The sequence below is a fragment of the Macaca mulatta genome, chromosome 10, assembly GCF_049350105.2.
Source record: "Macaca mulatta isolate MMU2019108-1 chromosome 10, T2T-MMU8v2.0, whole genome shotgun sequence".
Taxonomy (NCBI): Eukaryota; Metazoa; Chordata; class Mammalia; order Primates; family Cercopithecidae; genus Macaca; species Macaca mulatta.
In genome coordinates this window covers 11,336,507-11,349,122 of record NC_133415.1, presented here as the reverse complement: position 1 = coordinate 11,349,122, position 12,616 = coordinate 11,336,507, and the positions used below count along the sequence as shown (strand labels likewise).

The 12,616-nt window shown below is 44.2% G+C and overlaps 1 protein-coding gene and 2 long non-coding RNA genes across 45 annotated transcripts in view; 2 read left to right on the top strand and 1 right to left on the bottom strand.

The window, feature by feature from the left end:
• The window catches only part of TNRC6B (trinucleotide repeat containing adaptor 6B), a 296,478-nt gene that overhangs the window by 141,415 nt on the left and 142,447 nt on the right, over positions 1-12,616 (top strand). The gene's annotated exons all lie outside the window — the stretch shown is intronic.
• LOC144331729 (uncharacterized) lies at positions 1,658-4,711 on the top strand. The gene is made up of 2 exons (XR_013399099.1): positions 1,658-3,088; positions 4,600-4,711. It is a non-coding gene; the product is annotated as an uncharacterized LOC144331729 (long non-coding RNA).
• On the bottom strand, positions 10,056-12,471 carry LOC144331724 (uncharacterized). The gene is made up of 3 exons (XR_013399094.1): positions 10,979-12,471; positions 10,421-10,678; positions 10,056-10,175 (listed from the first exon to the last, which is right to left on the bottom strand). It is a non-coding gene; the product is annotated as an uncharacterized LOC144331724 (long non-coding RNA).

Below are 12,616 nucleotides of genomic sequence, written 5' to 3'. Positions count from 1 at the left end.
GAGACCAGCCTGGACAATATGGTGAAACCCTGTCTCTACTAAAAATACAAAAAAACTAGCCGGGGGTGGTGGCGTGTGCCCGTAGTCCCAGCTACTCAGGAGGCTGAGGCAGGAGAATCGTCTGAAGCCAGGAGTCGGAGGTTGCACAGAGCTGACATTGTGCCACTGTACTCCATCCTGGGCAATAGAGGCAGACTCCGTCTCAAAAAAAAAAAAGAAAAGAAAAAAGAAAAAAAAGCCCCGTTTAATAATTTTTAGTTATTTGGATATTAGACTTCTTTAAGTGGAACTTGTTTCTGTCTGGTGGCTGCGGAGAGGGACAGCATATGCTAATTGTTTCTCTGTAAGTATTGTTCATGGATTTACTCTAATCCCACTTTCCTCACCTGCTTCTTGTGATTAAGACTGGTGTCGGGGGTAGGGTGGAGTGAATTGAACCCACTTGGCCAGAAAAGGGATTTATTTAACTCCTGGCAGTGACATCTTAACATTGTTTTCTTCTTTCCGTCATATATTTATTCAGCAATAATTTATTATGCACTGATGTAGCTGCTGGGGCATCTAAGAATTAATTTGGTTGGCCCCTTGCCTTCGATAGTTTGGTTCATGTGGAAATTTTTGCCATCTGGTGACTAACCATATAACTTACTGCTTTAGGTTATGACCGAGATAACTCCTTAGTTATCTTTTCTGATAATCAGGGAATGAGTTAATTTTTTGCTTCTGGTAGTTTTAGAGACTTCCATTGAAAGTTTGACTTGATAGTCACTTTATTAAACATTGTCTTTAGCTCTGCGCATTCTCTCTTCAAAATTATCTTTTGAATTATCTCTGAGAACTTTGCAACCTAGAATTGCCTTCCTGGTTATTTTATCACATCCTTCAGTTTTACTTTTTTAATGCTACTAAACTGTATCACCATCTGAAATTATTTGTGTATGGTACGTCTCTCTCCACAATACTATCCGGTTTCCTGAGAGCAGAGACCTTATCTGTTTTCCTCACTGTTGTATCCCCAACATCTAGAACTGGGCTTGGCAGGAGTAGATGTCGAGTGAAAATGTGTGAGTATAAGGTCACCAGGACTCGCTGTGTGAGGACCGTAGGCTCATTTCCTCACCAGCAAAGTGGGGATAATAACATTGTTGCGAAGCATAAAGGAAATGCTGTATGTGAGGGCTGGGCACCTAGTCTTGTTGCTTAGTAAGTGTTTCCTTCCCCTTTGCTGTATCTCCCTTTGTTGAATGAACCAGAAAGGCTTTTATGGCCCCACAGAATGGCTCTGTTCTTTCTCATGGCTACCAGGATCATGAAGCCTGCACAGTGATTGCACAGAGCTTTAGCCTGCACAAGGACAGGAGCAGCGCGGAGCCTTTTCTTTTTATTCAAGTCTCTACATTCCTGTGGTCTGATGTCGTCTCTTCATACTCTCCAGTTTCCTGCAGGCTGTGCCTCTGTGTTGTATCCACGTTTACTTGGCTGTTTTTCATACATTCTGTGCTTTGCATCAGAAAGTTCTCAGCAATTTTAAATGAATAGGTCTTAGAGTTTACTAGGCAAAGGAGAACATTGAATACAGCGTTTTCTCCCTCATCGTGATTATTCTGAGCCCACACATGTAAATTCTGTTGATTTGACCAAATTATTACTAGTTTTGTTTTGTTTTGTTTTTTTAAAATATGAGATGGAGTCACTCTGTCACCCAGGCTGGAGTGCAGTGGCGCGATCTTGGCTCACTGCAACCTCCGCCTCCTGGGTTCAGGGGATTCTTCTGCCTCAGTCTCCCGAGTAGCTGGGATTACAGGTGCCCACCACTATACCCAGCTAATTTTTTGTATATTTCAGTAGATACGGTGTTTCAGCATGTTGGCCAGGCTGATCTTGAACTCCTGACCTCGTGATTCGCCTGCCTCAGCCTCCCGAAGCGCTGGGTTTACAGTCGTGAGCCACCGTACCCAGCCACCAGTTTTGACTTAATAGGTAAAATAAAAATTTAGGTCCACTGTCCACTTTATACAATGCTGTTGAATTAATATAGGTGACAGAAAAATGGCTTTCATTCATTGACCTTGGAATTTGTTTTTTAAAAAACCTAGAAAATGATCTGTTTACTCATTCATTCTGCAAATAATTACTGAGTGCCTTTTACATGCCAGGTGTTGATAAGTACAAGTACAAGCCTAGCAGTAGTGTGAAGCTTTTCTCCAGACATGACTGCTGAAGTTAGACAATAGATGCAGGGGGCTGGCTGGTGTTCAGGGTGTTGGGGGGTTACAAAGGATGGACACCTACAGAGATGACAGCTTCTGCAAAGACCACGGGGCACTAGTGGACATTGGCATGTTTGGGGAACAGCATAGAGAGTACTTTGACATGGTTGGAGTGTCGTGTGCTTAAGGGAAGAAATAATCTGAGAAATAAGAGGTAAGCTGAAAACCTAAGCCTTAACCACATACATAAGAGTGTATAAGCCATGTTTGAAAGTCTTTTTCCTGAGAACAGTTGAAGGGTTTTAAGTGGGAAAGTCACTTGCTCAGATTGGATTTTTGAAAGATGATTCTGGTGTGTTGTGGAAACTGGCTGGGACGTTGCACATAAGACCGGATGATATTGTAGTAATCTCAGGTAATAGTGGCCTGAACTGACAACAGAGCTGGGGACAAATGAATGAATGCCAGAGGCATTTAGGAAGATTTCAGAGGAGTTGGTCATTGGGTATGAGAAGGCGGGGTTGGAGAAATGTAAAATAACACCTATGTCTCTGGCGGGGCTTCTTGCGGGAATAGGGCCACCATTCATTGAGTCAGGGTGCATTTAGATGAGGGACAGATGTGGGGTTGAGATTATGAATTCAGTTTTGGAATCATTGAATCCTGAGATATCCAGGTGAAAGGCTGGAGTAATTACAGGTCCATTCTGGAGATAAAAGACTTACCAGTCATCCGTAGTTTGAAATTTACCAATTTTTTTTTTTTTTTTTTTTTTTTGAGACGGAGTCTTGCTCCATTGCCAGGCTGGAGTGCAGTGGCACAATCTCAGCTCACTGCAACCTCCGCCTCCCCGGTTCAAGCGATTCTCCTGCCTCAGCGTCCCGAGTAGCTGGGATTACAGGCATGCGCCACCACACCCAGCTAATTTTTGTATTTTATTAGAGACGGGGTTTCACCATGTTGGCCAAAATGGTCTTGATCTCTTTACCTCGTGATCCGCCCGCCTTGGACTCCCAAAGTGCTGGGATTACAGGTGTGAGCCACCGTGCCTGGCAAGATTTTCCTTTTGAAGTTGATTTCTTTGTTAAGATGTCCAAAGATGGCATACCTGTACTATGCAGTGCAAGGTGCTGTTCAGTGCTATTAAGGGGATACTATTTTAGAAAGATAAGGCCATATACTCTCATTACCACAGTGATTATTAGAAGTACCAAAGGAGTTTGAGGGAGGAGAGACACTGATTTTAACTGTGTTGATCAGAGAAAGCTTTCTTAAGGACTTTGTATTTGAGTGGAACCCTACAGATTGGGCAGAATGGTGATGAGTAGACTTAGGGCAGGCTGTATTAGCTAGAGGAAGGTGGAGGAGGGCTAGGTGTGTCCAGGGAGGATTGAGGGGAGGTTGCACATGTGTAGAGGAGCTGAGTGCCTGTTGAATGGTTTGTATTGCCGTGGTAGACGTCGGGGACCTGTTGAAAATCTGATGGCAGTGCAGTGAGAATACTGATATGGCAAAGGTGCAGAGGAGGACTTGGTGGGGGGCCACCGACTAAAGGAAGAATTGAGAGGCAGGCAGGCCAGTTAGGGGATAAAAGGACTATTATGAAAGGTCCTGCTATAAGGCTATAGCCATGGGACTAGGGACCAGGTTTTTAAGGTGAATGATGAGAATCTTCAACAAAAAGGAAGATGATGCATTCCAGGTCAGACTTACTGAATTGGAGAATTTGGTGGGACTTGGCAATGGAACTGGTTAGCAGGCAGCTGGCAATGTGGATCTGCAGCTTGAGAAGGAGGTCAGAAGTGGAGATAAAGACTTGGAAGGCTTCCACGTGGAAGTGATAGTCGAAGCTAAGGGAGAGGATGAGGTCACCATGGGAGTGTAAAGAATAGAAAAGAGAACTGAGAATGACACCTTGGGGACAGGAAGAGAAAGAGAACCTGGGAAAGGATAAAAAGAACGGTGGCTCTGTAGGACAGTCATTCCTCATCACTGAAGATGAGGGAAGGACTGTTCCATCACAGGTGTGATCAGCAGTTCAAATGCTGCACAGAAAGAAAAGTATTTGGTTATGGCAACATTCCCGAACCTGATGTTGGGAGGTGGTTCCAGTGTTGGTCTGGGAATCATTCGATGGCACCAGCACCACCCAATAGAAACAGAATGCAAGCCACGTGTGTTATTTTAAATTTTCCAGGAGTCACATTAAAAAAGTAAAAATAGGCCGGGCACAGTGGCTCACGCCTGTAATCCCAGCACTTTGGGAGGCCGAGGCGGGCAGATCATGAGTTCAGGAGATCAAGACCATCCTGGCCAACATGGTGAAACCCCATCTGTACTAAAAATACAAAAATTAGCCAGGTGTGGTGGCGGGTGCCTGTAATCCCAGCTACTTGGGAGGCTGAGGTGGGAGAATTGCTTGAACCTGGGAGGCTGAGGTGGCAGTGAACCGAGATTGTGCCACTGAACTCCAGCCTGGGTGACAGAACAAGACTCCGTCTCAAAAAATTAAAAAAAAAAAAAAATTAAAAGGAAATAAGTGAAATTAATTTCAATAATATCGACTTTATTTAACTAAATATATGTAAAATATTGTCAATTCAACATGCTATTGATTTTAAAATATTAACGCAACGTTTTACATTTTTTTTTTTGTACCAAGACTTTGAAACCTGGTGTGTATCTTAGGCCTACAACAGATTTTAGTTCAAACATAAAATTTTCATTGGAAATACTTGATTTGCTTTTAGATTTCATAAAACTTACTACTTTTTCATAGAAAAGTAGATTCACATACCCAAGTTTTTCCAAACATACAAAAGTTTTCCAGCAATGGAAATAAGTGTCAGTTTTTAGATTTAAATTGATTAAAATACAGTTAAAAATTCAGTTTGAGTGGCACTAGTCTCATTGCAAGTGCACAGTAGCCACGTGCGGCTACTCTGTTGGACAGCACAGGGAGGGTTATGCAAAGTAAAACAGGCTACTTTACAGTGGGTGTGCACTCTGAAAATACCCAAAATGGTTTTAGCACCATCGCAGAGCATTTCACAGGATTAGTGTTTCTTAGAATACATGTTGGCTTATCCTAGTGGAATTTTTAGAATTAGAAGGGTCAAATCTCTAATTTTGAATGTGAGGAGACAAACTTTTTATGAAAGTACACAGATTCCAAAATTTGAAATAGTGTTTGGGCTACAGTCAGCAGAGTGGTACATTGGTAGAAGTTCCTAAACATTCCGGTTTGTGCCATATTTCTTGAAATGCTTGGTGCAGAGGCTTACACTTAAAAACAGATCCAGCAGGAGGGGTGGGAGCGTTCCTGTTCCTGTCTGTGAATTTCTTTTGCACTCCCTGGAGTCAGTGAGGTGGTGGCTTCAGGTGGGGGGATGAAGTTAGGATTGCTTTTAGTCGGTGTCCCAGCCTCCCTGTGTGGTGGAGGTGTGAGGTGGGAGAGGGTGCCACCAGGCTAATTATCTTGTGCTTATCTCTCACTTTTCTTTTTTTTTTTTTTTTTTTTTTTTTGAGACGGAGTCTCACTCTGTCGCCCAGGCTGGAGTGCAGTGGCCTGATCTCAGCTCACTGCAAGCTCCGCCTCCCGGGTTCACGCCATTCTCCTGCCTCAGCCTCCCGAGTAGCTGGGACTATAGGCGCCCGCCACCTCGCCTGGCTAGTTTTTTGTAGTTTTAGTAGAGACGGGGTTTCACTGTGTTCACCAGGATGGTCTCGAACTCCTGACCTCGTGATCCACCCGTCTCGGCCTCCCAAAGTGCTGGGATTACAGGCTTGAGCCACCGCGCCCGGCCTATCTCTCACTTTTCTTATCTCACTTTTCTTGAGTGATATGCAGGCCGTTTAGCCCCAGATTGTCGCACTCATTGTGTAATTTTTGCCGACCTGGGCCAATAGCACACATATTTACTAAATACGGGTGGGTCTTTTTAGTTTATAAAAAGCAGGTTCAAAGACTTTCATTTAATTATCTCATTGATTGAGACTGCTTTGCAGCTGTCAGCTAGACCATCTAAGTGATAACCAGTAAAGATAGAAATGATTTTGAATCCCGCCGGGCACGGTGGCTCATGCCTGTAATCCCAGCACTTGGGGAGGCCGAAGCAGATAGATCACCTGAGGTCCGGAGTTTGAGACTAGCCTGGCCAACATGGTGAAACCTCGTCTCTACTAAAAATACAAAAAATTAGCTGGGCATGGTGGTGTGTGCCTGTAATCCCAGCCACTTGGGAGGCTGAGGTAAGAGAATCGCTTGAACCTGGGAGGCAGAGGTTGCAGTGAGCCGAGATCATGCCATTGCACTCCATCCAGCCTGGGCAACAGAGCAACACTCTGTCTCAAAAAAAAAAAAAAAGAAAGAAAAAGAAATAATCTTGAATCCTGCTTGGAACCAAACCTTGTTCACACTGGAGAGAGTAAGTGCTGGTTTTTGGTTGCTACATAATTTCATTTCAGTTGACATAGAGGAGCTTATTTTTCTGTGAAGTGCCCTGTCAGAGTTTGGGGTATCAGCTATTCAATCTTGTTTTTTTGTTTGTTTAATCATTATGACTTCTTACATTTTTGTTTTTCTTTAGAAGTGCATTTTGGTTATTCGTTTGTGCCTTTATAAAAACCAGACTGTATAGTGGTGAGCAGAAATAATGCCCTTTAATGCCTTAATAAAGTCAGAGACCTAGCAGGTGATCGCGTGCGCTCCTACCCAGGATCCCAGGGCAGCGAAGCTTGTGATCTGTTGTTGCCTCTTGTTGCCATTGTTTCCTTTACCCCTCTGCTTACAGAAAATAATTGCTGTTCTTTTAATGCCAAGAAGTTCTTATTTATCAACTGAGGTTAGATAATTAGGTAGCTCAGAACAGTGGCTTTTAAACTTTTTGATTGGCTCTACTATAAAAAATTCAATTTGCATTGAGACCCATAGCCATATGAATGTTTACGCTGAAGCAGAAGTATTTACTTTCTGATAATAAGTGCATGTCGTCAGATACAGTCTTTTAAGTCCACTTTGTGTGGTACAGAACAAAACCCTAATAAGCTAATTCCAACCCACTAAATTGATTTAATGATCACGGAGGGTTGTCTTACCATGGTTTCAAAACATTTAGAAGGCACTCCTCATGAGTTGCCTTGTTTCAGCATATGATCCCCACTTTTGCTGGTCTAAGGATCATTTATCAGTCCCACTCAGTTATATCAACCAGATTTGTTAGTGACTTTAAAAAAATGTTAATATGTCACTTCAGCATGCAGAAGATGGATATTTTTGATGCCCAGAGTGTTGTCTTCCCTGTCCAGGGGATCTCATTCTGATCAAACCGAATTGACCATCCATATTGAGAAGTGGTTGTTGATATACTTATATTGAGAAATGAATATGTGTGTATACTTTCTCCCCCAGATATTGGAGAAACTGAAGTGGGAAACACCTTTTTAGCTACCAGAGTATGTATTCTCTTTTGGAAAAGCCTCATGGAAAACACTGCTGTGCTGTCTTCCAGCTTCCAGGTTTCACGAAGGCACATCTCTCAACTAGTAATATGTTCTGTTTTAGACACACTTCAGTACACTTGATTAGTTCAGCATTTCCCACTGTTTGTTGGGGTGCTAATAGATTTGTCTGCCAAAAAAAAAAAAAAGAGGTTTCTTTCCTGATTAAACTGAATTAAACTGGCCTTTCCTTGCTACAGGATTTCTTAGCGTCTCTAAGATGGGAATGTGCATTGGAAATCTTAGTGATGTGTATATAAAATCTTAAAAGTGCCAGGTTTCTGTTTTTTCGTGTCCATTAGGGGATATGCTTGATTAGCTTTCCATGTCAATTATGCCTTTCTAAAACTGGGTCTTAAGCAAACTGGAATTGTGTGTTTCCCAGGTCTCTTCAAACACTTTCATATGGTGGTTCCCAGACTTCAGTTTCAGGGAACTGTAACATTGAAAAAGGCACATTGGGATCCATCATGAGTTACTGGTTTGAAATTTGCCAAGTAAAGGCATTTTTGAAACTTACTATTTGTTACCATCATTTCAAAGAAAAAAAATTTTAACAAAAAAATAGAATGAACAGTCTCAGAATAAGAGCCGTCTCATTTGATTACATTGTGTCCTTTTTCCCATAGATATCACAGGTGCTAAAGTTTGGCATTTGGGAACCACATCCTAATTATAGACCATCTCTTAGCATGTATTACAATTAACTATGTGCTTGCCGGTTTTATTAGCCTCACTCATAGGAGTAAACCTTATTTCAAGTCTGGGACTACCTTCCTTCATTCTTATTTATTGACTACCAAGATAATGATTTCATGACTCATCCGTTTAAAAAATTACTTTGTTCCATCTGAATATACTGTGAGCAGATAACCATTCTGCATTAGTGTCTGAAAAAAGAAAAACCAAGCCCACTCCATTAGGTGCTGAGCGGTTGTAGCATCTAGAATAGTACTCAAAACTTGCAGCAAAATTTATCCGATGCATGGTGGTTATGTAAAACGGCAAGTAGGTTGTAAAACTTACATATCTGTGTTACTTGTATACATTTCAGCCTGTTGGCTCTTAATGAGTTATGAAAAAGGCCATGGCAGATTTTCTGTCATATTATGTACATTTTAATTTTTATGTCCATCATCTGCTGTTGCATTTTAAGTGACAAAGACCTTAAATCTGGCAACCCCACATCAAATGTCCCCTCTGTCCCTATCTCAGGGAAAGTGCTTCTTGGATGCACTTTACTCCTGTAATCAGGAGGGCCATGGCCGGCAGCTCCCTGGCCTGCCCTGGTGTGATAATGCTATCAGCTGGTTGTGGGAGTGGCTGCCCCAGCAAGGCCTGCTCCTTCTCCTTTTCTAAGAGTGCTGGGGCAGAGAGGGGAGAGGAGGAGAGGTTATGGTTAGCTGTGTAGGGTGTTTGGGAGCATTGGCATGCTGGGTAGACTTGGATTGGAGCTTGGTATAATCTAGGTCCAGTGTGATTGGAAGGATGTGTTTACTGCATCAGTATTTATTGAACATATCTAATGTGTCGAGCATTGTATAGTGCTGGGAATAAAAAGGTAAAAAGACCTAGTTTTTATCTTCGGAACTCAACCAGTAATGTAAACAGACAGACACACAACGAGGCTGCCCATGATAAAGACGGGATCCTAGAGGATAGAGAAGAGGAAGAGAATGGGAAAGGCTCCCCCAAAGAGGAAACATTTGAGCTGGGTCTTAATGGGCAAATGGGAGTCGCTTGGTGTGGTGGAGTGGTTAAGAACTGAGGTTCTAAAGTCAGGACAGCCGTGTGGTCAGATCAGCCCAGTGTTGAGCAGCTGTGTCATCTGTGTGCCTCAGCTTTCTCATTGGTATAATAAAGGGATAGTAATAGCACCCACCTCGAAGAGTGATTGGGAAGATTCAGTGAGAACTCGTTTCAAGTGTTTAGCATGTTGCTTGGGTCAGTGTTAGCTACTGTTTTCATTATTGTTATTACTGGAATTGGGTGTTTCCCAGGTCTCTTCCCTGCTCTATTTCAGGCAGAAGAAATAGAATAAACAAAGACGAAGAGTTAGGGACTGAGTGGGAGAGTGGGAAATGGTGAGATATTAGTGGGGCACAAGTGTTACCTCTTTGGAGGAGAGTGGAAGGGTAGCTTGGGTTGTAGTTTGTTTTGTTTTGTATTCTGAGAAATTTGTTTTGTTTTTTTAAACAAGTTCTCACTCCAGGCTAGAGTGCAATAGTGTGATCATAGTTCACTGTGACCTTGAACTCCTAGGCTCAAGCGATCCTCCTGCCTCAGCCTCCTGAGTAGCTGAGACTGCAAACGTGTGCCATCATGGCCAGCTTATTTATTGATTGATTTATTTAGAGACAGAGTCTCACTCTGTTGCCCAGGCTGGAGTGCACTGGTACACTCTCAGCTCACTGCAACCCCACCTCCCGGATTCAAGCAGTTCTTTTGCCTCAGCCTCCCCAGTAGCTGGGATTACAGGCGTGCACCACCACGCCCGGCTAATTTTTGTATTTTTAGTAGAGACAGGGCTTCGTCATGTTGGCCATGCTGTTCTCAAACTCCTGACCTCAGGTGATCCACCTGCCTTACAGACGTGAGCCACCATGCCCAGCCTATTTTTATTTTTTAGAGATAAGATCTTGCCTTTTTGCCTAGCCTGGTCTCGAACTCCTGACCTCAAGTGATTTTCCCACCTCGCCCTCCCAAAGTGCTGAGATTACAGGTGTGAGCAACTATGCCCGGCCCAGAAATGTGGATTTTATCCCATAGAAAGCAGTTTTGAAAACTAAACTTGCCTCCACTGATTTTCATGTTAAGGATCCGGTGGAAGGGACAGGCAGTCAAAGCAAGAGGGGCAAGTGAAAAACATAAATTAAGGTGGTGACCATAAAGATGGAAAGACCAGGCCGGGTGTGGTGGTTCACGCCTATAATTCCAGCACTTTGGGAGGCCAAGATGGGCGGGATCACCTGAGGCCGAGCGTTGGAGACAGCCTAGCCAATGTGGTGAAACCCCGTCTCTACTAAAAATACAAAAATTAGCCGAGCATGGTGATACACGCCTGTAGTCCCAGCTACTGCGGAGTCTGAGGCATGAGAATCGCTTGAATCCGGGCGATGGAGGCTGCCGTGAGCCAAGATCGCGCCACTGCATTCCAGCCTGGGCAAATGAGCGAGACTATGCCTCAAGAAAAAAACAAAAAACAGGCCGGGCGCGGTGGCTCAAGCCTGTAATCCCAGCACTTTGGGAGGCCAAGACGGGCGGATCACAAGGTCAGGAGATCGAGACCATCCTGGCTAATACGGTGAAACCCCGTCTCTACTAAAAAAATACAAAAAACTAGCCGGGCGAGGTGACGGGCGCCTGTAGTCCTAGCTACTTGGGAGGCTGAGGCAGGAGAATGGCGTAAACCCGGGGGGCGGAGCTTGCGGTGAGCTGAGATCCGGCCACTGCACTCCAGCCTGGGCTACAGGGCGAGACTCCATCTCAAAAAAAAAAAAAAAGAAAGAAAGAAAAAGAAAAAGAAAAAACAAAAAAACAGATTTTAGAGCTCCTTCCGAAGTGGGATCAGTCCATCAGCTATGATGAGAAAGAGGGAGGGGCCCTAGATCACCCCAGGCTGGGGGAAGCCATGAATTGGGGTAGGCGGTCAGTGGGTAGAGCAGGGGTTTGGGCTATGTGGTGGGATGAACAGCAGGGGTAGAAGGCAATGTGTTTGGCTTGGGACATGTTTAGATTTGCTAGACATTTAATATAACTTGGCAGGCAGAAATAAGGGTCTGAAGCTCCAGGCAGAAGCTTGGGAGCCACTTACTTACATACAGAGGTGGTCCTTTAGGCCATGGGAGTGACAGTGCTCCCTTAGGAGTTGCTCAGAGGAGCAGGGTGAGAACAGGAAAAAGGATGGTGCAAGAGAAACCCAAAGAGGGAGGATTTTAGGGCCGGCGCCCTGGCAGTCAGCTTGGGAAGCCCTGAATGAGAACAGTTAGATTTAGCCTTGAGGAGCACTGGCGTCCATCAGGCTGCAGTGAGCCCCAGAAGCCCAGCGCATTGTTCATCCTGCTTGTTGTTGTCACGTAGCGAAGACTCCTCATGGGTTTTGGGGTCTCTTCCTGGTAATACATTGAGCAACTCTCGGGCAGGAACTCACAGTGCTCATCAGTGTCACCCCAGGACCTGCACAACTTCTCACAGAGGGTGCTCAGTGAGCATTTGTTGAATGAATAAGTGAGTCAAAGATGACTTGAAACAACTCAGCAAATAATTATGGAGTGCTTCATATGCTCCAGGAGCTGTGCTGGTCTCTGGGGATAAAGCAGTGAGCAAAAATAGATTGAAAAACGCTGCCCTGGTTGGGCTTCCCTTCTGAAGCACAAATAGGAAGGAACTAGCAGAGAGGTAAGCATTGAAGGCGTGAGGATGGGCCCTACCTCTCTCATCTGTGGGCTGCAGCCTGGCACTCCGTAGGCACTTGACAAAGTTAGTTGACTTGTACCTGGAAGAGAGGATGTCCTGGGGAGAAAAATCTCCCCTCAGAGAAGAGACCTGAGGCTTGGGGAGAGATCAGCCTCTGAGAAGGAAAAGTAAATGTGGAAATGGAGGGAAGGGTGTTTGAGGGAGTTCTCCTGGGAAGCATTCACTGTTTCTGTAAAGTAGGAATAGGAGGTGAAGTCTGAGTGGGAAAGAGAACTTGAGGTAAGATAAAACATGTGGAACAGCGCCACCCGCCCTCCAAAAAAAAAAAAAAAAAAAAGAGAGACAGACTGCAAAGAGAACCGGCTGCCAGCCCTAAGAGCTTCACTGAGAGAGGAGATGCATTATATGTAATTGTAGTGATCTGTGGCTGTGCAGGGTTCCCCCCCACCCCCCAGCAAGTAAAGGTGAAGAACACGGTTAGTTGGGGTTGG